The sequence below is a fragment of the Aulonocara stuartgranti genome (genome assembly GCF_965226115.1).
Source record: "Aulonocara stuartgranti genome assembly, chromosome: 13".
NCBI lineage: Eukaryota > Metazoa > Chordata > Actinopteri > Cichliformes > Cichlidae > Aulonocara > Aulonocara stuartgranti.
The window spans coordinates 17,362,427-17,387,502 of record NC_138949.1 but is presented as its reverse complement, the minus strand read 5'-3'; the positions used below and the strand labels follow the sequence as shown (position 1 = coordinate 17,387,502).

The window sequence follows — 25,076 nt, the reverse complement described above, 5'->3', positions numbered from 1 at the left end:
CCACAGGGCAGAGTTATCATCAAACAGGGACACTTCACTGGAGTTCACCCGATCTCTGTCACCTAACCACTAGCTTAGTGCCACATGGCCACACAGACTGAAGATTAGGAGACAGATCTATATGGAAGTAGTAGATGTAGTGTTAATCAAAAAACAAGAACACAAGAAAAGCTAGCCCCAAATATACCCTCTATAATCATGCTGTTGCAGATTTCTTTGTTGTGAACACACACAGCTCAGTTAACATGATTTTGGACACAATTTTTGTTATTTCAGTTGGTTATTTGATGAATATTGCCTTAAAATGTTGTCTTTCAGCTTCATTTGAGGGACTGGATTAAAAAAAATCTAATTTATTATCTAATATTGAACAATTCTCTATTTTTAAGGATTCAAAGATAATTAAATGATAATTTTTCATTCTTTTTCTAAGAATTAGTTGGACACAATGTGTTTGTTCATGAGTCTCTCTACCTTTAGTTTTGCCTACAGCGAGTTAATTAGGTTGAAAACAGGTGAATGGCTCACTTCACTTCTTTATCTCCAAAAACTTTGAGGATTCTTTTATGTGCTTTGCGTCATTGTCCATCTAAACTTTGAAAACTGTAGAATGAATTTTGTTGTATTTGATGAATATGAGCACAAAGTTCAGGTGTGTAAACTTCATCATTTGTCTGCCAATTAACACCATTTATCCAGGCAATGGATGATCACCTCATCACACTGACACCAGAGTATCTTATAGATGATTTTGCACATTTCAAACTTCATCTTCATTTTTTTCTTTCCCATTCATTTAGCACAGGCTAATCATAGTATCATGTGTCCAGACAGGAACTGTGCTCTGTTCTGAGCCCCTTCTTGTTTGTGGTGGTGATGGACGAGTTCGCAGATGAAGTGGGGCAGGATTGTCCATGGACTATGATACTCGCAGATGAAACAGTGACATATAGTGAGACCAGGGTGCAGGAGTAAGAGAGCCTGGAGAGGTGAGGGTATGCTCTTCAGAAAAAAAGGAAAGAAAGTCAGGAGAAGCAAAACAGAACACGTGCATGAATGACAGGTGTAAAAGTGAAGCTACAAGAAGATAAAGAAGGTAAAGAGGTAAAGTTAAAGGTAGATGAATTTAAATACCTGGAGCCAAATATCCAAAGCCTCTGGAACAAATGGTAAATGTTCCAAGTGGGTTTTGTTTTTATGTTTAGGTTAGGGTTGCTGTAAGCTATATTTAGGTTACTCATGTCAGTTTGCTTATGATAGTTTTTAATAGCATTAGCTAACTTCTTGGCTAATACTTCCTGAATTGCACAGGCAACTGGATTAGTCAGTTGCAATGCTCATCCTGGACCATGGAAAGGATCCTACAATCATTAAACACTGCTGTCTTCTGTGTATGTCCAGGCCATTTATGTTGCCAAACATTTTTCTCGGAATCTACCAAACTACTGATTTTGGACACTTCTGCCACTCCTGCTGCTCTCTTTGATGGATTTTTGGGGGGGTATGTTTTTTCCAGCTTCTTTGGCTTGCAGTGAGGATACCTTTGACCAGGTGTTGTGGTTTCACAGCTACATCTTCCCAATGCAAATGCCACCTTTGGAATCATTTACAAATCTTCTACCTGCTTTAACATCAGCAGTCTACATGGGTTTTACCAGCATAGCTCTACATGTTAAGTTTAAGATAGTAGAGAAAAAAAATAGAAAGTTAAAACTTCTGCAAATGTAACTTAACTTTTAGACCGTCATTACTTTCAATAGATGTTTTATTCCATAGGAGAATTTCTTATTTAGCACTTAACAATGACTTTTCTCTAGTTCAAGTTTCCCTGTAAGCCATGACATTCATTAGCATCCTTTAAGTCTGGTAAGTCATTAGTTGCATGGAATTAGCCATAGCTGGTCCTTTAATGAAGCGCCAGTGTGGCTCTAAACCTTGTATCCTTTACTAGCTCTGTATTCTTTAGTCTTTCTAACACAGATTGTGACACTTTTTACCCAGCAGACAATAAGAAGATGTCACACAGTATCAGAGGTGGTGTCTGTCCCACAATCAGACACACACTGTCAGTTGTTAAAAGCTGCTCTGGTTGATGTAGCAAACAGCCTCACACACAGATGGCAAAATCAATCATGAAAATCTCTAGAAATACACACACACACACACACACACACACACACACACACACACACACACACACACACGTATATGTATATAATCGCATTATTTATGTGCACATATATATTTTGCTCTTAGCATAAACAAACATTACTTTGACTAACGCCAGACTAATGATGCAGTACTTTAGACAGTACATGCAAACATAAGCATTCTAAAATAAACAGTAATGAGAGTCAGATGTATTATTACCCAGGGCAGCCATTAGGCAGCGATTTGTGGGAACACTGTTGTGACGAGGGGCGGTCATCGCAATCAATACACCAATTCCACCATACTCCCTCCCATTAGCTCCAGATATTTATGCCTGATTTGAGGAGCTGTGGTCGTTTGTTCTCATAATGCAGATGCAAAACAAATAAAACCCCTGCACAACAATGTCCAAGCCAAAGATATAGCCAAAGAGACCAATTAAATATTCTTGTTTATTTTTATTTTTTTAAGTATAGAAATGTAATTCAAATTCAGTGCACATTAGTGCTATATACATCTACTACACCATAACCCTGTGAGCAGACTTAAAGAAAACTGGGACACTTAATAAATCCAAAGGAATTAAATATATTGAAAATAAATTAAACAATTCAAAAAGCAATGAGGCAAAATTGTGCACAGCACCAGGCAAATTTTCCAGTGGAAGTTTTTTGTTTTTGGTGGTTGGATGTATATAAAGGGAAATTTAAAAAAATAAAAGAAAGATCTAAGAACCCTGATTTCACATGTCTTGAAGGATGCATAGGCTCAGTGAGGAGAAGAAGAAAACAAACAGGAAGAAAAACAAAAGGAGAAGGATGGCTGCCAGGGGTGAGGAAGAAAGACAAAGTGAGAGAGCCCGCAAAAGCAACAGTAGTGGTGTGATAAGGGAGTAAGCAGAGCTCAAGGCTTGAGATGACAGGTAATCACTCACACACAATATGTTCTGACAGCACAAGAAACAAGTCAGAAAGGATCCCCCACGCAAACAAGCAGTACCACTCAAAGTGACACATGCATGCAGGCATTCCCACACAGAATCACGAAAGACAGTCCTCATCGATTGTAAATCAGAGACTGGCAATATCAGAGAAAAAGAAACACCAATTTTCTCCTTACAAGTTGATTGTTGAAACTCAGAGGATCCCAAGTATTTAAAGTGTCTGTTAATGACTATTAATGTACAGTATTTAATGGTTTGCAGGTTCTTTTTTAAGTAGATACTGATGCATTAGGTTCACGACAAAAGATTCGAAACAAGCCTGCCTGGCTTGTTTCGAATACACATAATTACAGTTAGGCAGGGCTTTCACTTGGTACAAATAGGCAGCGAGTGTGTCTACTTATTGTCTTTGCATAGCACAGAGCCAACAAATCCAGAGTGTGCTCAGTGCCCTAGGCAGAGAAGCAGATGTGCCATCCGCAAGATGAATCTACTCCACAAATAAATCAGACCTTCATCGAGTTTTCTCTGGAGGATTAGATTTGCTAGGGCACACCTGCGTACTTACACATAAAGACACATACAGTAGCTACAGTACAGTATTTAACTAAAAAACACTCATTTAGTGGCCAAAAACAGACGTACAGACATGCAATCAAACGCTCAAGTACATGCACACACACACAAACACTCACACACACACAGGGACACAAAGGTGCCGATATTACATAACACAGACTCCCCTTCTAATCCCAGGTTGGCTGGAGTTCCACATTCTCCACTTGAGCAGAGGAAAGTGATAAGGGAAAGAAAGGCTTCAGTGGATGAAATTCTCTTATCTAGTGTGAAATCTCTCAGAAAAGTGTGTAGATTAGTCACCCTCTGTGCCCATGAGCAATGCACTGCTACATCTGCGCTTGAAGTGATGCTGAAGGTCAAACTTTAACAATGTGAAGCAAAGGCCCAGCTAGAACTAATAGATATGCATCAACAGTATGAGCTGGTGGCATAGATGGAAGATTAAGTGATTAAGTTGGGAACAGAGCTTAACCTGGAAAAGATTAGGAACTCCAGAATACATCCTTAATTTACTTTTGTTTGAGTACAATTCCCCTGGAAGATAGCATTTAGGAGATTACATTTCAAAATGAAGATTTAATAGGGATTAATTCCTTCAAACCTAAAAATAGGTTGTTTGAAAGCAGACTGGACTACAGCACATGCATACAGTATGTGTTTTTGATTGAGTTGTTATTCACTTTCAGCAATATGAAATATATTGTATAAGCTAAAAAACAAACAAACCCTAAACTCTGAAAATGTGAGAGGACACAGAGAAAACAGGTTGACAAACAGACGAACTGACAAAAGGCTGCTGAGAGAAACTTGCTGACTAACAGAGCACAGCTGAAACTAATCAGGGCCACAAAACACAGCCGTAAAGGCGACAATTAAAACAACGAAAGGTGTACAAGTGAAAAAATATTCAGAACACACAACTGCCGAGGGAACAGAAGAAGAAAAACAAAACAAAACAAAACCCTATAAACATAATACTTCCTAACCACAGAATATTATTCTTCGGTTCAGAGTGGAAAAGGATAAACCTCTTTCCACCTATAGTACTGTGAACAAGTGTGTAGCCACACAGTTCTTTATATTTTTCATCCAATGAGCTAGACTTTGCTGAGGGGTTTAGTTTTGTCATTTTTTCCCCTTTATTCAACAGTGGAGCAGTGAAGGTAGACAGAAAAGTGGGCAGAGAGAGAAAGTGAAGACACGAGGCAAAGGGTCAGACACAAGCACGGGCCGCTGCACTTCTGCCATTTGTTCTAAGGTCACCTTCTCTCCTACTGAGCTAAACTGGCACCTTTTTTACAACTTTCGATCTTGAGTAGTAGCTCTCTTGGCCTCCTGAAGGTCCTCCAAAGTTTTTCTTGGGACACTGGCGCACTCATTTTCAGTTCAGTCCTTGCACCTGATCATTTTCAAAGAAATTTTCTTTTTGACCCATGAATTATTCAAGCATGAAAAAGGCCCCTAACTCAAGGGATGAACCAATGTTGTGTCTGCACGTAACAGGCAAATTACCAAAAAAAAAAAAATTTAATTGAAAACATTTAAACATTTTTAAGCACATTGTTGGCAAAGTTGCAAAAAGATACAAATTGTTACTATTTATTTATTTGATTTCAATTCACAGTTTGACAGGCATCAAATAGGATTTTTGATCCAACAAGTTGATTTCCAAAAAAACAAAAACTTGCATTGGACAAATGGAGGGCAAAAGAAGAAGTTATAGAGCTAAAAGCTGTCTACAACAGATGAATAGTATCTGAAAGCGTTGTCCCTAAGAAATTGGAAAAAGACCTGACACAGGACATGAGAGATGTATCTGGCTCTTCAGTTGATCCATCCCATGTTCACCACAGCCTCATCAGATATTTCTGGGGAAGGGTGTAAGAAGGGTGGCTTCTGTAAAGAAGCCACCCTTCCTCAGTATAGCACTTCAATATTATTGAAGAAATGTAGGATCATCTTGACAGAGAGCAGAACAAAAGGCAGCCACGAAGCAAAAGAAGAGATTTAAATGTCCTTCAAGAGGCCTGGAAAACTATTCCTGAAGACTACAGACATTACAAGAATGCTTGTCTAAGAGAGTTCAGCCTGTGTTGAAGGATAAAGATGATCATATAAAATATTGCCTTTCAAGATCATTAGAACTGTACAATCACTGTTTTTGCCTTTTATACTTTCCATTTGTGTTTTGCATGTCTTTCAACAGCTTTTTGCACTTCTTTACCTGTGGTAGGGTTGTGGTTTTCGGCTCCGCTGCAGGAGAGGGGTGGTGCAGCAAGCTTGAGGGGCAGCACCAGAGAGGCTGATGGGGCAGCAGCACCTCGTCATGTAATCACGGCTTTCCTTTTTTCCAGTGACGCTGGGACCTGGGGAGGTGTGTGTGGTGTTGGCTGGGGAGCTGTCCTGTGAGCCAGTGCAAAAATGGTGTTCATTACTAATAAAGATTGTTGCAAACCACGTCAGTGTGTCAAGTTTCATGACTGGGGTTACATTCCCATTTTCCTAACAAAATTTAAAGAAATGTGGAGTGGGTCGAGACTTTTGTGCTGTACAGTGCTGTATGAATTGAATTTTTGTTTTTAAGTTTTGCCACACATCTACAGCTTCCCCACTGACTGGAGTATCAACAGTAAACTGTATTTATATCAAAATGTTCTAAAAGTTGATAAGTTCTGTCCACTGTCTCATCCCTGTGCATGTCTTATTATCTCCATCCCTTTATCTCCTGCTAGACACAGTAACCCTTGCCCACTTAAACTCTTAGCCATTAGTAATACTATTACTAATCCAGGAAAATGAAGATGTATTCAAATAGCTCTTATCATCGATCAAACTAAAGTGTCACACAAAAAAGGCACAGGAATCTATTGTTAGATTGTAAACAATGAGTTGTAGGAGTAGTGTTTAATCATAGCTGAGCTAACAATGCAGCAATGGTGCTTTTCATGCAGTTTATATTTAGTTCACAAGCTACAATGAATCAGCCACCTTATAAGTATTCTGGCTGCTGCATTCAGTCAATGATGAGGAACTCATGGAGAAAAAATAATTGCTTTATTTGGGAGTCTTTGATGTATGCAGCCAGTTCAGAGAATAAGGTGTAGTTTCGAAATAAACCTAATGACTGCTAACAACATCTGTCATTTCTCCTAGATTTCTAAAGGCACAAGTTTTAAATGAAATGTCCAAGTTTAGCTTTATTCTTTGTCATGGAAACTCTCCAAAGTCCTCCTGGGCTGCAATTTAATTTCCACAACAAAATGCATTAAGAGTGAAACTAAACTAATTAAAGTCAGAAAGACACAAAGCAAGAGTGTATTAGAGCATGATACAAATGGTGCACAGCTGCAAAAATAAAAAAGTAAAGCAAGTCCTTGAGATTGAGTTAGTTTCATCAAAAGCTGGACAGCATTCCCTTTGGCGGTGACCCTGGGTCTGCTGTTGATAGACAAGGGAGAAGAAAAGAATGGGTCTGAGCAAATGAAAAAGAATGGGGATACAATACAAGGAGCAGGAGGGTAAAGAGAGAGAATGGAAAGCAGGGGTTTAAGGTAAAAGAGTGTGTCAGGAGGCATGAGCAGGTGGACGTTGAGGTTAAAAATGAATGACACACAAAAGAAAAGGAGAAGATTAGAAAGAGGCAGCAGAGCCTTCCTGATATAAGTAAGTGGAGCGAGATTAAATATTTTTCTTGAGTCTATTTTACAAGTTTGGTATCAATTTGCAGTCAACATCATTCTTTATGCGCTCGAGTTGATCTCCATTATTTTTAAGAAAAAAATCCCCCCCAAGCAAAAAAAGCTGAAAATTTCATATTTCAATCCATAAAGGAAAGTTGAGTAGGCACCATATATTGCTATATTTATTTTCTGTGACTTCCACTGTGATTTTCTTAGATGCATAAACAAAACTAGATTAATTATGTTGCAGCATAACACCTTGCACACCTGCTCTGCAATAAACAGCAAACTTCTTCATAAAGAAATACAAAAGATTTTTTTTACTAATGATATCAAGAAATCTGGATTTTGTTTAGTTACCAATGCACAACCAAAAACTAACAAACAATTAACACAATAATACAAACAAACCAAAATTTAAGACCAACACAAAGTCATCACAAGTGTTCAGTCCTGCAAGCCTTACCTCAGAGTTCCTATACTTTTGGTAGGTGCTACACCCCAAGTGGTGATTATTAAAGGGATGACATTATTTCCCCGAAATGTAATTTAGACCCTGCTGTAGTTAAAATGCACATCCCACAACCGCTCCCATACTCTCTGGGGAAATTTCCTCTAGTGGGAACATGGTTTAAGCTACACAAAGACCTTATCAGTCTCCAAAAACCAAAGCCACTATCCTTTTGGCATCAACAGTTCTCCTCTCAATCCCTCTTATCCCTTGTTCCTGCCCCCCCCCTCTGGGAAGCCCATCGAGTTGAGGCATTACAACCCCCCACCTTGATAAACGAGCTGTGGGAGGGGAAATCTACAGTTGTGCGGAGCAGAGCAAAGTATTATACATGGAGAGAATGGGGTTATGGATAAGGAAGAGTGGAATGAGAGGAACAGAGAAGAGATAGCTGCTGCCTTCAAAGATTAAAGTGGTGGCTGGTCACTGGCCTGTGAAATACAGCCAGTGGGTTTTTTTGAAGCAGCAGCTCCGCTAGCCAAGATCTCCCCGGGTATAGAGAATCCTCTTGTCTGCTACTGGCTGTAGTTTCAAAGGATGTGTGTCCCTCCTAATTCCATTGTAAATCTGAGAATTGTGAGCAAAAAAGAGGAATTGAGGGTAGTTTCCTAACAAGGGAAATCTCAGGGGCGTCGTCCATCTGTTCTGCTGACTATTTGTTATACATCTCAATATTGCCATTACTTTTTTGTGACATAACAGTGGAAAGGTACTGCAGTGCTGTCACGTTTAATGTCAATGCTGAAGGCATAGAAGAGCTGTCTCTTGCCTAAGGTCTTTCTTGCCTCACACAAGAAAGCACTGCATTTCAAAAGACACTGCTGGACTAGTCGGTGAGGATGTTATTGTTCTATCATTTCAGTCAGTTTTCTTTCTTGCTAACTAAAGTAGAACTAAAGCAGCTGCTTAATTAGTTCAGCGACGTCTTGATCGGGTTAAAAAAATATCTGACAGCATTCTTATGAACTACAAGAGACTTTAGTAAAACTGTAGCTAAAATGCTTTTGCATGTAGCAGCAGAATCAGTGAAACTGGATTTTCAGGCTAACTCTAAATTCAAGGACAATAAAAAAAAATCTGTTCTAGTTTTTACTAAACAGCATCCTACTAAAAGTATATTTGGTCTTTAACTAGTACATTGATTTGCATTATGAGGACCAATAACGCATCGCTCTTCCTCCTCTTGGTGGCAATCTACAATGCAAAGTTATCAGTCATGCTCAACCGTACTCTGTCATCTCACCATTGCCCAAAGGGAAAACAGGGCTCTCCCCCAAATCACATCTCTACACCCCCTTGAGAGTTAAAATGGCATGTGGTAAATGTGCAGGGGCATGTGGTAGAGCCATTTACACATGGCATTTACTCAAAAAATGTGCTCACTGGCCTTTGGATAATGCACACTCACTGATTTTGGCCCTTTTTTCTGGCAAAAGAGAACTAATTTATCAGAATTCTTTGGAGCACAATGGCAGAATATTTTGCTGTTTATCTAGATACAGTCATTATATGGGAAGTCAGACTGGTCCGAATGGTGGACGACTGCTTTTTGAGACGAGAACAGGAAGCACATTTTTGCTAGCTCTGTTGGGAAACTTTCTCTGTGGATCCTCACAGAATGGCGTCTTTGTCATGGAAGCTTTTCTCTTATATAAGAGAAACATGGAATACAATAGCTGTAACCCAATTTCTCTGACAGCACTTTTCACACATCCTTTTTTGAGGTCATTGTCCATGACAGCTTGAGTCTTGGCTGTTTCCCAATAGTTTATTTCTGCAGTAAAGACGATGGGAAAAGCCACAAAGATGTCTTCAGTCATCCTGAGTTTATGTCCTTTGTGGCAGCAAAGCACAGAAAATGAGCTTCTTGGCAACCAAAACAGTTTTAGTGCCAGCAAATTCACAGTATAAACACACTATAAATGGACAATGTAAACATCCTGCTTGGTGCTAGAATTAAAACAAGTTGTGGGTCTAGGGTCTGAATACAGGTGTGAATACAACCCCAGTTGCAAAAAAGCTGGGACACTGTGTGACATAAAAACAGAATTTGAGGATTTACAATCCCCATAAACCCTTATTTTAGTTACAATAGAAGACAGAGAGCATATCAAATGTTTAAACTCAGAGATTTTACTATTTCATTAGCTCATTTTGAACCTTTTTTTTAATGTGTTGATGCCATCAAATTAAAAATGGGCTAAAATATGGGTTTATGAGATTTGTAAATCATTGCATTTTGTTTTTATTTACATTTAAATACACAGCATCCTAACTTTTTTGGGAATTGGAGTTGTACACAAATTAACCAGTGACAGTCTTTTAAAAAATCAAAGTGTTATATGTGGGCCGCTAGAGTGTTTCATTTTAACTCTGATTTAAATGCTTTAGTTGAGTGCTTTCATTCTGCCCTCTCCTGCCCGAAGCAAGTGCGAATAGGCTACAATATGAGCTGGTATTGACTGCTCCCAAAAAACCAAAAAATCACTCAGGTGGGAGGATTTTAAGAGTTTTTCCTCTGCAAGATTGTCCATTGGCAAGTACTGTATTTGCCTCACTGCGTTGGGCTGGCATGATTGTGTGTCAGCAGAGTAAGAAATAAAAATTTGATATGCCCAAGAAGAAAATCTTGAATGGGAGATTTATTTACTTTTCTGAGGGATTGCACTGTTCACCCTGCAATGTCACCATAGACCTAAAACTTGTTAAGTAAGCAAACATCAACCTCTGTTTTAAAGTGACACAAATTTTCCATTGAGGAACTTTGCTAATGAGCAAAAGCCTCCATCTATGACTGAGCAGTTTTCAATTGGAGAATCCAGTTTCTTAACCCAGAGGCAGCATGTCTGGTGAGGAGTAAGACCAGGTGCATGCTTGTCATTTCTTTTTCAACACTTTTGAGAATGAAGTGGTTCCCCAGACCTGTTATTGCAGTCTGCTTGTTCTGAGATGTCTGAGGTAAAAAAAACAAAAAAAAAAACTGTGGTGGATACCAGCATAAGCCAGCACAGAACGCAGCTGCTGGGATACGCCAACACAATCTTCACTAATCAGCTGGATCACTCACCAAATTTGCCTCCCTGTAACTTCATCCACTTCACAAAAATGAAAATGAAGTTGAAGAGTCAGCTAGACGAAATCCAGCTTGCATGGCAAGTGAGCGAGCACCTCTCAGGCACACATACGGACATTTATCAATAACAACTACCATGCAAAAGGATGAAATCCTCAATTATTAACACTCAATGTGAATCTTCACTCTACATCCATTGTCCAGTTCATAATACTTCTGTTACAGACACGTGATCCTTTGCTTTGTTTGCTTTCTCTTCCAAGTAATTTCCTTTAAAATTTGATGTGTGAAAAAAAGAAAAGAAAGGCAAGAAAGCTTCATTGATTTCCTTTACCTTCATTTGCACACTAAAGGAAATGAACTAAAAGAAAAAGAAAGAGAGTTCTGACGGAATAAGAGAGTGTGTTTGAAGAGGACGTGAGTGGGAATAAGACAGAAAAACAAAAGTTGTATAAAGAAGAAAAAAGGGGACATGAAGAGAATCTGACAAAAGCTCGTTCTTCCCGTCACATCTCAGTGCAAATACAGCACAAAAACAAAGAGCAGCAACAAACCTTTTTTAGTCTCTTATCGCAGGGGAAGAAAATTGGACACAAAGTAATCTCAGTGAACCTTTATCTTACTTTGTAACGGAGAGGAGTCTCCAAAAAGGAAGTAAGCCTCAGCTTCCTGACTCAATGTAAAGGATGAGAGAATGTCATCTGTGTGACGCAGTAATCATCTCTAATTACTGCTGCCAAAGCTCAAATCCCTGCTATCACAGTGAGGCTTAGCTATACTTATCACATTCTCTACTAATTGGATCAGTTTGATTGAACGCGAAGGGTTATCATTTGAATTTATCATTTGACATTGAACATGCAAAGCCTACAAAAACATACAGCAGAGTTTGGAAACTTTTATGTGCATTTAAAGCCACAATATATATATATGAGGAAAACTAATAAGGAAATGAATACAGCATTACTGGATAGTGAAGAAAGGTGCACCCTCCATCATTTTTAAAGACTTTGCTTAACAGGACATAATAAAAATGATCTGCTCCTTAGCTGGTAAAGTCCATTGAGCATAATCCAACTGCTAACATAATGCAAAGACATCAGCACTGATCCCATCAATCTGGGAAGGGCAATAAGGCCATTTCCAAATTAACTGAAGTCTGTCGTTCAGCAGTGAGAAACACAATTCACAAGTGGAAAACACTGAAGATGGTTGCCTCCCTCCCATGAGTGGATATCCCAAAAAACACACCCCAAGGCAGACCGTGAAATTGCCAAAATTTCAAGAGTTACATTTCCGATTCTGCAGGCCTCAGCTGGTATGTTAATTATTCATTTACAGCACAATCTAGAAATAGACTGGATTAGTATGGCTTGTTTCTCTGCACAGTGGCATGTTTAGAAAAGAAATCCAACTGTCAAGCACGATGGAGGAGGGGTGATGATTTGGGCTTTGTTTACAGGATGTGGTCACCTTGTAGTTATTCAGTTGACCATAAAATCCTCTTTATTATTCTAGAGTCAAATATATATACATCTAAAGCTTTGCTGAATCTGTGTCATACAGACAACAATTCAAAATACATCCGCAGATTTATAACAGAATGGCTGAAAAAGAAAATAATCAAGCTGCTGCAATGATTCAAAGTCCAAATGAAATGCTGTGGTCTGCATCTTTGTACATAAGAGTGGGACACAATTCCTCCAAAATAATGTGAGAGGCTGATAAAGCCTTTCAAGTACTTCAAGTTATGGCTACTAAAGTTGGCTCTACAAATAACTGAATCATAGAGACTTATAGATTAACAACTGCATCTAGTTTTAGATGCAGGCTTAAATGCCTTAGAGGTGAGAATAAAAAGCTGTACAAATTCTCCTAAAACGTCAAAACAAATATGTACACAGTTTTACTTGCAACCTGAAATTTTAAATAACTAATCAGAGCTGCTGTTATAGATTAAGCTATCATTAAGAATCTAAAGATCCATGGCCTTGTGTATGCAATACTGCAGTTTTCATACTGTGAAGAAGGTTGCAAAACATTAAAAAAAATGTAAAAACAGAAAGCAGAAGTCAAAAGACTCCAATATTTGGTGGTTTGTCCTCAGAATCAGTAACAGATAAGACTGACAGGCAGTCAGTGCAGTCAGCTCAGAGGCCCGTGCACTGGCCCAAATGAAAAGGTGTGAAATCAAAGTGGATGTGAAAAAGCGAGTTACTGCTGCTATGGGTGGGAGCAGAAGAAAAACTGGAGCTGAAGCAATATAGTGAAATGGGGCTGCAGTTGTAGGAGAAACTCTTCTATCTAGCATCCTCCCAACATGAGAGGGTAACTCAAACAATTGATGCATATTAACTAAAACGTTGCAGCTGACAACAGTTACACCATGTTAAGAACAGATTTATGGACGATGACCAGGCTGGACGCACTGAGTTACACAAATTGCCAATTTATGCCACAGATTATAGTCTAGAAACTGGGGGTTCATGTGCCAGAGATGCAACCTAACTACACTACAGCCTAACCAGAGTCAGTCCAGTCATTCACTGGAATTCGTGGCTTTATTGATTAGAGGCAGCAACTAAGACAGAATCACAAGGTAATGGTGAATACTGTGAAGGCTATCTATAGAGTATAAGGGAAAATGAAGGGTACTTTTGATGACATAAGCAACCTATTAAAAGGACTGGTTAAAAATACATGCTAAGTCTGAGCTTTGTGCACTGCATGCAGATGATACTGTATAGTTGCTGCTTGGCTAAATATAAGGCTTATGCACTGCTCGGCTCCTTTTATTCATGGATGTCTGCACGCCTCAGCAACTCTACGGTCTGAGGTACGTTAACATTTCCGTGTTACATACAAAGAGAAACTGCCCACTTTCTTGGTTTGGCACGGTGAGTAAGGCATGTAATTTGTGAGAAATTAGTTTCACTCAGTTTTCATTGTGCTCAGTAATCCAAGCGATGGAAGATGGAGAAAAATAATTTTCCTCCAGCGTTCCAAGAGCTATCAACTGAAAATAATGATGCCAGCGGGGTTTTGGCCTTCCTGATATTAGTCATTATCCACATAAGCCCCATGTTTGCGACAGTTTTGTCACATTAAAAGGATACCTAGAAGGTGAAACACTATAAAACTGTGTTCTCTAGAGTTCAGTGACTGGAATGGCATGCATTGAAATTATCAAATGTTTTGACTTCCTGACAGCTGTCCTTCAGAACATCCTACAACATATTCCTCAACTTCTTAATAAGTGTGTTCTCTGTAAATAAATCAAAGACGGCCTTTTTAATCATCTATAAGTTCTACATCATATGAGAGTGTCACGGTGTGGCATGGCACACCGTGGAAGGAGTGGGGAAGGAGGACCCAGGCGCGGTGCTCTATGTATAGACAGTGTTTATTTACAAAGTGAAACAACGTAACAATAAATCCCCGTGTTCTCCCAGACTCCAGTGTCGTGTCTCCCCGTGAATAGTCCGTGTTTCTGTGCTCTCTCCACTCCCGTGTCAGCACCCCCCGGTGCTCGCTGCTCTCGTGTCTTCCACGCTGCTCCTGTGGGAAACATAAGACGCAGCCGTCAGGACACATACAACTGCGGGCATGCACACACACACTAACTCAATAACAGGACGACTAACGTGGAGTCTCATGCAATGATCCCGCGTCGGTGGGAACTCCAAGACTCTCCTAAGTAGCTCCCCCGACGAGCCCTGATCAGCGGCAGGTGTGTGGCTTCGGGTGTGGCCAGTCCTTCCACAGGGCCACACCCCTCAGGCCTGCAGGTGGCTGAGCTCCATCCTCCAAGCATACCCGCAGACGTACACACACACACACACACACACACACACACACACACACACATCTACAAGCATGGAGAAGAGCAGCAGCAACACCAAAATACATATAATAATAACAATAATAATAATAATAATAATAATAATAATAATAATAATAATACAATACATAACTGCTCAGGGATCCTGGGTCGCTCAGACCCAGGACCCTGACAGAGAGCTTGCCTGGAAATGTGTTGAACCTAAAGATTCTGTTGAATGAAAATAGAAACCTAGTAGCTACAGTCACTGTAGAAGCATCAATATTTCAACTTTTTGCATGCACTTCATGCAAAATGAACGACTTAGAAGCTTTGAAAAACACATAAGCACGTAATGGGGTTTTTTCCCATACAGCTATTTTTTTCCGTTCATTTTACTCATTGAAGGAGGACGAGGAGGCAAGTTTATGTATTTTTAACTGTACAACAAACTCTTCTGCAACCTTTTCTCTTCATTTACTCGCTCTTTCTTCTTACAGGATCTAATTTGGGGTTGTGAGTAAATATCGAAATTTGTGCAGAATTCAAGTGGTTATCCTGTAAGCCTGAAACACATTCATAAACATCTACAAGAACTGTTAACCAAATATAGTGTAAAATACACACACACACAAAAAAATCAACTGAACTGATGGTGGGTTCCTTACTTCTCTCTTACCACAGTTTTTATTTAACTAAGCCTGACAAGACCTCCTCCCACAGCATTTACTCAGCTTTGGACTCACTCTGGAAGGACATGAAAGTTTAAAATAGAGTGCTGTTAGTTATAGGGAGAGTGAGAAAGACCAGGGAGCTTCTGCAGCTTCATTTCTCCAAGAGAACAAAATTATGAATAGCTGTATTTTTTTGGTGATTTATGTGCTTTCATCCTAAGGGTCTGTCATCTATCTTCCATTTATGGTAAAACGGGGGGACAATACACATAGTTTTTAAGGTCTTTCCTTTAGCTTTGTTCATGTGGCACCAATCTGAGCTCAAAGATTTTTTTTTAATGTGTCAAACAACACGGCAATTCCTGCTTAATCCTTCTTGCACTTGTCCTCCAGCAGAGCTTGATCCTTTTATCAACAAAGGCTTAAGCTTTTGTCTCCGGTGACCTACCTGCTTTACATCCTTTGTACATACAGCATGTACAGCTTGCAGGTAGGTTCTTGGTTTGAATACCAATAAACTGTTCAGTAACACAGCCTGCCTTCAGTGCGTCAAGTAGAAACCTATCACATTTCGTTTTCGATCTAAATGCAAAGACAGAACCAATCTGATTTATTCCAGAGTGTGAAACTAGTCTGTCATCATTGCTGCAGTTTCTCGTGAGAATACCAAATGGAGCAATGAGTGTGAGAGTGGAAGGACAAAAATGAGACAAAGTACAAAATAGACAAGAAGAAATTAAAATACTGTGTGTGTGTGTGTGTGTGTGTGTGTGTGTGTGTGTGTGTGTGTGTGTGTGTGTGTTTCTGTAAGAGAGAGAGAGGGTGATGACAAGAAAAACTGAAGGATGGCATGTTGCACCCACACCAATCTCAGAGGTAGATGGCTAATTAATCTCTCAGCGGGAGTGAAATGCCAAATTCTGAACCTCAGACCCAAAACAACATTGGGAAGCAAGAGGAGGGGGTTGACAAAATATCAACTGGAGGATGGGAACTGCAGGATATAATAAGGAATTATAAACCTGGAGAAATAATAAGCACTTGAGGAAAAAAACTGACAGCTCTTTGATTTTTCAGTTGCTCGTGACTTGTCAAGGCAGCAGATTGATCATGATGCTGGGAAGGAACAGTGGATATCTGGATAATCAGGAAGGATGGAATGATATGTACCTGAGAGAGTCCTCAAGTTGAGCTATGAAGTATCACTCAGCCATGAACTGTACTCAAATCTAGCAGCTTATCAAAGTCAGTGGTCAGTAGAGTCTCACTGACTTTGATAAGAATAATCGACTTTACTGAATGACATTACAACAAATTTCCAAATTCAGTTTAAAATTGTTGTGATATTTATGCTGCAATAATAATATTCTAATAATGGTACAGAAAACACTGAAACACTATGAAAAGATTGGTCACCTAAGAAGGTAGTGACATTTTTACCATCAGACTACTTTCAACAACTCATAATGACAAGAGGTGCTAAATACTACTCTTAAATTTTTTTTCAAATTTAATAAAAATCAGAAACTTAAGCCTCTTAATTAGATAAAGATGTTAAGTTTCAGTATGTTAGTTGTACTATGTTGATTTTTTTTTTTTATCTTTTTGTTCTGTCTCTCTCCCCTGATGCCAACCTGTGACGGCTGCCAATCCCTGAGCCTAGTTCTGCCAGAGAAATTTTGGGTTTTTCCTTCCCACTACCACCAAGTGCTCGCTCAAAGCGGGTCGTCTAACTGTTGAGATTTGCTCTGCATTACTGTAGGCACATTATATTACAATTAAATGCGCTTTGAGGCGGCTGCTGTTGTGATTTGGTGTTATATAAAGTGAATTCAACTGAATTGAAATCTTATAGTCTTGTTATCTTCTCAGTGAAGGGCAGCCAATCTGATCTGATCTGATAATATACTTCTTAAATATATAAGAATGTGTATGAATGAAAGAAATTATATACGTGGTACACGACACAAAAAAACCTGCTTGCTGGAGAGATCATTCATAAATGTGTAGAGAATATCTCAGATTTGGCACTACCAGAACCATGTTTGGATACTCTACAACAGGGGTCTCTTATTAGGGAGGATTTGTTTGTTGTTGAGTGCAATGTTAAAATAGGTTCTTTAAAAAGCAAAAAATTATTTAGTATGAAGGCACAATGAGCAGTGAGAACAAACATGTTTGGGTTTGGCTGTGTTAGTTCAGCGAGAGAGTTACTGTAAAGAAAACAATGTATGTCTGGAAATATTTGTGGTTTACCACATATGTAATTTCTATCATTCATACAAAATCCTATATCTTTAAGAAAAGTAGCCCTCCAATGAGATGACAGCGTAAACAGTGGCCCACAGATCATTAAAGTTTGAGACCTCTGCTCTACAATTTATAAATATGGAAAACCTTTGGATATCTGTTTCCAAAGGTTTTCCATATTTGTGCAATTGCAAATTTATGAGAATGATTTAAACTAAAACTATAGTATGTGTAAGTTTGCTTTTACAGCTGAACTCTTGATACAGTCTCACTCTCGAGATTTGTCTCCAACATGATCTCTTTATGTTTGATTGCATTTATTGTTATGTCAGTTATGACTGACCCCCTTTCTTCCTATACTCTAGAGAAACACCTCGAAACACCATGTTTTACAGTAATAATAATATTTGACAAGTGGTGAGCAGTGCTTGGGGTGCTATGTAACCCTCCCTCTCAGCCAAGTATTTTCTTAAGCTCTGTAATAGTGATTGTTAATTCCTTCATGCTTAAATACTTTTATTATGTAAATGTAAAACAAAGCAAAGTTTCCTAGTGTTTCTTCCACATCTTCTCAGTGTACCCAGGAGCACAGTCAGAGCTTTAAGAATATATAAATAAAGTGATCTTTGCGTCACCATAGCTACCAAGAAGGTCAAACATTAAATCTGAATACTCTTTGAAGCTACTATATCTAACATAATGAAAATGAAAACAAACGTAAACTACTCATTTTGAACATTGTTTTCCTGAGGTGTCTTCTCCAAGTAAGTTGAGAAGTTTGAAATATACTATATCAGACCGCTCTCCTGTAGCCCCACCAGTCGCAGCAGGAGCTGTAGAGGTTTATACTTGTATGCCTTCGGTTTGGTGCCTGTAGGTTGGGGTTTTCACAGGTGACAGGTACGGTTGCTTCCCTATGTTTGCTTCCCTTTGTCCCTATGTCTTTGGGTCCTTGACTGCTGTTTGTACTGGATGGGGTGCTTGGAGCTTCCCCTACTTGGGACTCCAAAGCCCTTCTGGAAGGGTGTGACTGGGAGAAATGGCCTGTCAAATCAGTCATTGCAGTTAATCCATAACAAGCACCATATCTAAACATAAGGGCGTTCATAATTATGCTTGGCACCAGGATGCTTTAGGTCACAAGTCAATGATCAATTTTGTGATCATATCATCAGACTTCATGCCATATGTCTTGGCCACTTGGGCAAAGACAGGTGTAGCACTCTCACCGGATTACCACCTGGTGGTAAGCTACACCAGGTGGATAGGCCTTTTATATGCAAACACCTAGTGAGGGTGTCCTGGGAACACCTGGATTCCCAGGTTTGACAGCATTCTGCCGACGCTGTACCGTCCTGTTGTGGTCCTGACTGTGAGAGAAATGCTGTGTATTTATTAGTCAATCTACAGTCCTACCGTCAGCTATGGCCACAAACTCTGGGTAATGACCAAATGAATGAGAGCTTCTTCTAAAGGGTGGCTGGGTTTGCCCTTAAAGATAAGGTGAGGAGTTCAGTCGTATAGGAGGAAATCAGAGGACAGCCACTAGTTCTCCACATCGAAACAAATCACTTGAGGTGCTTGGGCATCCAACCAGGATTTCTCCTTGACACCTCTGAAAACATCTTCTAGGCATGTCCTACTGGTCCTACTGGTCAGATGAGCTTGAAGAGGTTGCCAGGGGAAAGGAAGGACTGGGTAACTCACCTTAACCTACTGTATCCACGATTCAGGCCTGAATCATAGGCAGGAAATGGATGGATGGTTATCCTGGAGTTTAAAGAGAAATTCTGTAACTCTTCTATAGTATGTCTTAATGCATGCTCAATCATCCAGGTAAAGTGGTGCTGTTTCAGTCATTATGCAAATGAACTGTTTATACGATTGGGGAAACCTGCAGTCAGCTGAGACTGAAGAAGTCACTTGGATGAGTGACAAAATGTTTCTCCCACTGAAAATGCTACGTCCAGATGAACAGACTCAACCTTTGGAGACTTTAATAATTATCTATAATAATTATCTTTATGGCTGGAGTACTTCTGGCTACAGCTGCGAGTAACAACTGTAATTTCTGCTGATGAAATAGTTGATCAATGCTGGCTTGAACTGCACAGCCAGCTGTCCATTTTTTCCCCTTTTTTAATCATTTCTCTTTAGCATTAAAATAAGCATAAAGAAATTAAACAATCCCTTTTATTAGCATGAGAGCATCACCAATCTTGAACTGAATCCAAAATGGAGTAAGCTATCAAAACATAGTCTGAATTGAAAAGGTAGATTCTTCTTTCTTTTCTCTCTTTTTGTTTTTTTTGCTGAGCCGCTGTGTTAAAAGGCTTTAAATTTTATTCACGTTGTTGCTCTGAACTTTTATAATAACCTGAAATATAGAGCGGGAACCTAAAAATAGAACCGAGCTGAGACAGGAAGGAGAAACGTAAAAGTCTTATGAAGTATGTTAATGCTCTCAGCTGCTTTTCCACACTGTTCCACACTGCTCTTTGGTTTTCATGCACATCAGTTCTCTACTCCATCCATGCACACATGAGTGTATACAGAGACATGCGACAACTCACACATGATGATGGGAGCTTGACGTTTCATCCATCTCTGGGAAGTCTCTGTACAAGCACAAAAGCAACAGAGACCACACACATACACAATGGGTCAAATACAAGTCAGATACATCAAACTTTCCTACTGTGACTGGAAAAACACACCAAGGGCATTTTTCACTGGGTTGCTGACTACTCCCCAGATAGTCACTGTACTCTGAGGAAACTGTTGCTACACTTAATGAATATCATCCACTCAAACATGCATGCAGACATGTCTGCACAAATGAACACAGATGAGCCTCGCTGAAGTTGAGATTGTAAAATCAGACCTTAAAGAGGTGGCCCATGGTAGCACATATACTGGAGCACACAAACAAATATACAAAAACATGTAGAGAACAAGACAGAAAACATTTAGGCCTATTAATGTTAATGCTGTGTATTTATATGCAAAGCAATCTGCGCTTTGATCACAGGAGAAACATTGACAAATTGCATCTTGTAGGCAAATAGTGTGATAGCATTTTTCTAATTACCTGAGGCTATCACTGTAGATCGTGATCCATGCATAATGCACACACTCAAACACACGCACACTCGTCAGCCACTAGAGCTGTGAGCAGGCTATCGCTCTACCCCATCAGCTGTAATAGGTTTTCACAAACGGCATCACCAGCCAAGCGTGCACACACACACACACACACACACACACACACACACACACACACACACACACACACACGCACGCACACGCACACACACAAACACGTACACGAAAGACCAGTCACACCTGAGGGGATTCATTCTGCTGTTGCTATTTTTGGCTGTGAATGAATCGTATCTTTCATAACTTGCATTATTCAAAAGAAATCCAAAATTCTTCTGATTGAGAGAGCGTAGAAAAATGCCAATGGGTTCTGGGATATGCAAATGGTGTCTCTTCAGAGTAGTGCTTACACACACAATGGCACACACACATAAAGCAGTAGAGCCATGGGCTTAGCTGTCCCTATGACAAACGAGGCTCTGAGCCCACAGCTATTCAAGAAAGGTCTGTAGCCAGACTACAGAGAGGGAAACCCCACCACTCCCCTTCCCAGTCCCTTCTCCACACACACACACTTTTGCTGACTACATTCATTTCTTTCCTTTCTGAAAGTGTGCTGTACTGATGTGACAGATCAAAATCATCAGGATAAATGAACCTGATATTATATTACCTGGATCCATCGTATATACACCCATTTATCATTGTAACTGTGTAAATGTGCTACAAGTTAGGGTTTGAGTTCGGAAAGTTCATCAGGCTTGCTAAAGTCTGCACAGGCTTAAACTATTAAAGGCCAACAAGCACATTAGATGTCTGCACACACTTTGAGATCTTCTCTTTTGAGATCTCAGCAGACAGATAATTTATGTTGTGCTGACTGAGCAAAACTATAGTTTGCAGTTTCCTTCTGCCTTACATATTGATTATGTAAAACATTATGTAATTACATTGATTATCTCTTTGACTCTCTCTCACTCTCTCTTTCTCAAGTCCAGGGACGAGCAATTAATTTTCCCAAGTGGCCACATGAGGAGCTGGAAATGCTGTGGAGGGGCCACACCAATAAGCTAAACTGAATTCTGGTTGATATTAATTTAATATATTTAAAACTGCTCTTATGCTACAATATATAAAAGTAAAATAGTCATAATAAAAAATGGCAACATTTTATCACTATTTAATCAGTGTTCATATTTTGTCCCATTTCAGCTTCGGTCTATAAAGATACATCCATGAACACATCACTCCCTGTCCCATCACTGAGCACACTGCTGCCAGCTCCTCTATGACCTCAAACTCTTCTGTGGCTCACTGGGCTTTGTCTTCACATCCAGAACCAAAGAGAAAAGCACAAAATTGACCACTTGGTTTTTCACATCGAAAGAGCATCGGCAGAACATTCTCAAATGCTTATTTTTTTCTCAGTCTTTTCCAATCTTCGGTCCTTCTTTGCCGCTTCTGCAGGACCTAAAGTTTCTGTCTCGTGCTTTTCTTAGATTACTTGTAGGCCTCTCGGTAGCAAAAAACAAAAACTACAAAACAAATCTCTCCGTTTGGAGCTCCTTTTACATTTCTGTGATATTATATCTAAAACAATTATAAACAGCGACAGTCAGAAAACTGTTGCTCCACGTCCTGCTTACTTGCCTAACCTTTCATCACCACACGGTGGCCCAATACGCACTCGCTTTACGACACCTACCAACACTTTACAACAACACAATAGAACAGAACGAATTTATGGAGCATAATAATTTACACTGCAACATAAAATAATCAAGATTATAACTAGAAACAAAAATTAAAGATCATAACAAAACACTTAAATATGGCCTGATGCATTTGAGTAAAATATTGATATTTAATATTACTGTTTTGTTTTGTTTTTGGGGATTTTCATGGAAATCACAAAGCTGGTCTTAACTGCTCCATCCCTGAATGTGTAAAGTTTGTGGAGAGCACAACGTCCGATTTCAGAAATACTTAGAAGTCCATATTTTGTTAAAAGTTCTACATTCTGGATCGATTTTTCTTTTTTTTTTTAGTGTCTGTTGGGGCTATTAAAATCAAGTCTAACAAGAACATCTGTTCCAACACATTTACTTGGAAACATGTTAAAAAACGAATCGATAGACCTGACAAGACTTGGAGCAATTGTCTAACTCCACTACCTTAGAAAAAAAATCCGACTGTTTCTCACACAGTCTGTTTCTGGATTAAATGGAAGACTTAAATGTCACGTTACTAGAGTGACTTCTATAAAATTTATCACTGGGTGTTAATGGCTTAGAAATGTCACTCATGCACACTGCTTTCCAGAGGACCAAGGAAATATGTCTGAGAGGAAATGGGCACTGGCACTTTGAATGGAACCCATAAACACAAAGATCGCATCTCAGCTGCCGGTGTGCTTATCTGCCTGAAGTGTCTCAAAGGGGTAAGGAATGGAGAAATGCCTACTTTATATTTATATGGATGACAGCCTGTTTTTTTTTGCATTTGTGTGTGGTGGCTCCGTCAGGCTAACCGACACTGATTGTGTTCAGTTGTCACTGCACTTTTTTGGCTCTTAGTGAGCTCTCTAACATTTATAAGGATTAAATTAAATTCAGGTCTGCTTTACTTCTGCTTCTAGGACTATAGAGCTATTGATTTTATTCAATATTTAGTAATCTGCAAATTATACTGTGAATAGTGTGCATCATATTTCCCCAGAGCAAAAGGTGACATTACATCCCAGCAGCCAAAGATCTGAAGGGGAAACCACCAAATACATAAAAAAACCAAAAACAAAATCTGAAGTTTTTTCTATATTTTGTCGATCGTCTAGTCAGTTAATCAACTGGCTTAATTATTTCAACTCTATTAATAATATCTGTCAGATGCAGAACTAATAAATTGGTGTGTTTTGTGTCTAAAAATGCCTCTTGCCTCTTACTTGTCTTATTCTGTAGTGTGTCTCACTGTTGAAAATAAAACTGTACACGCACAAAAAACAATCAATATTGATTCTTTTCATGGAGCTCACATTATTACAGAGCATTGTTTGTCAGCTAGCTTTTACAGAGACACATGTAAACTAAAATAGATGTACTATATTGAACCACGTGGCTGGTGGGTTTGAGAGAATAGGTTATGATGTTATTTGCAGCCTATGTTACACATTTGTACCTAAACACATAGCAACAAATGTGAGTTATGCAGCATTGTTATTGTATTTATTGTTCCTTTTATTTCCAATGTGTGAATTAATTGTAAAATATAACTTTAAACATTTTAGTCATCCATATGTGTATTTTTTTCAAGCAAATTAATATTAATATTGTATGATTTTTACCTTTTCCTGGTCGCAGTTAAACTGAAATGAATAAATAATGAAACAATATTCACATCACATTTCAATACTCGTGTTTTTGAGCATTTATACAATTCAACTTCCAAGATTTTTTTTTCTTGTTGAACAAAAGTGGCCATCTATTTTGGTAACCGCTGAACTGGTGTATAATTCATGCACACTCTGATCTCTATTCTTCCTGCACACAGACCACACCTTTTCTTCTGCCTTATGAAATATCCATAAAGGCTTTAAAAAAAATGTTGAAGTTGAGACTTAGAAACAGGTCATGTTTTGATTCTTCTTTGTTTATTGGTTATGCATTTTCCTAAACAAGAAAATGTGTTTTATGTTTTGTTTCCATTAAAGGACGAGGAAGGAAACAAAGAAAACGCTGCATTAGCGCTGACTAAAGCAGATTTTGGCAAACCATAACTGTTATTTTGTCAGTGTCATGATATTAAAAGATATTTTCACAAATAGAAAAAAATAAGACGTAAGAAAAAATATCAAATGAAATCAATGATCCAGGAAATAAAAAAGAAAGATAGAAAACTCAGAAAATAACACCTTCTGTCTTTTCTTTGGTGAAAAGGGGAAAAAAAGGTTAAAACAAGACAAAAAAGAGGACGTGTCACAAAAGCACCGGTGACATTTTCTGAAGACAAATCATCACACTTTTCAACCCAGCGTTTTATATTACTGTCCAGCTTTCAGCATGAAGTGAGAAGAGCCCGAGTGAAAAGGCGAAATACACTGACGTGATGCAGCATCAATAAACAAGTCTGTCCTTTAGAGTCAAAGCAAAGCAATCATCCTGGAGCATTAAATGACAGAGTTTTGGAAGTTGTCACTTGTGTGTTTATGTACAAAGTATCATTGGGCAGGGGGGGCAATAATAGTGTCAGCCGAGAGCCAGCGGTCCCTCTGTGTTTGGAGTTTGGAAAAGTAGCAGT

The 25,076-nt window shown here is 39.0% G+C and overlaps 1 long non-coding RNA gene across 1 annotated transcript; it reads left to right on the top strand.

Moving 5' to 3' along the window:
* The first annotated feature begins 1,058 nt into the window (after positions 1 to 1,058).
* LOC309719847 lies at positions 1,059 to 4,861 on the top strand. Its single transcript, XR_014280337.1, has 3 exons — positions 1,059 to 1,116; positions 2,909 to 3,073; positions 4,824 to 4,861. It is a non-coding gene; the product is annotated as an uncharacterized lncRNA (long non-coding RNA).
* The last annotated feature ends 20,215 nt before the right edge of the window (positions 4,862 to 25,076 follow it).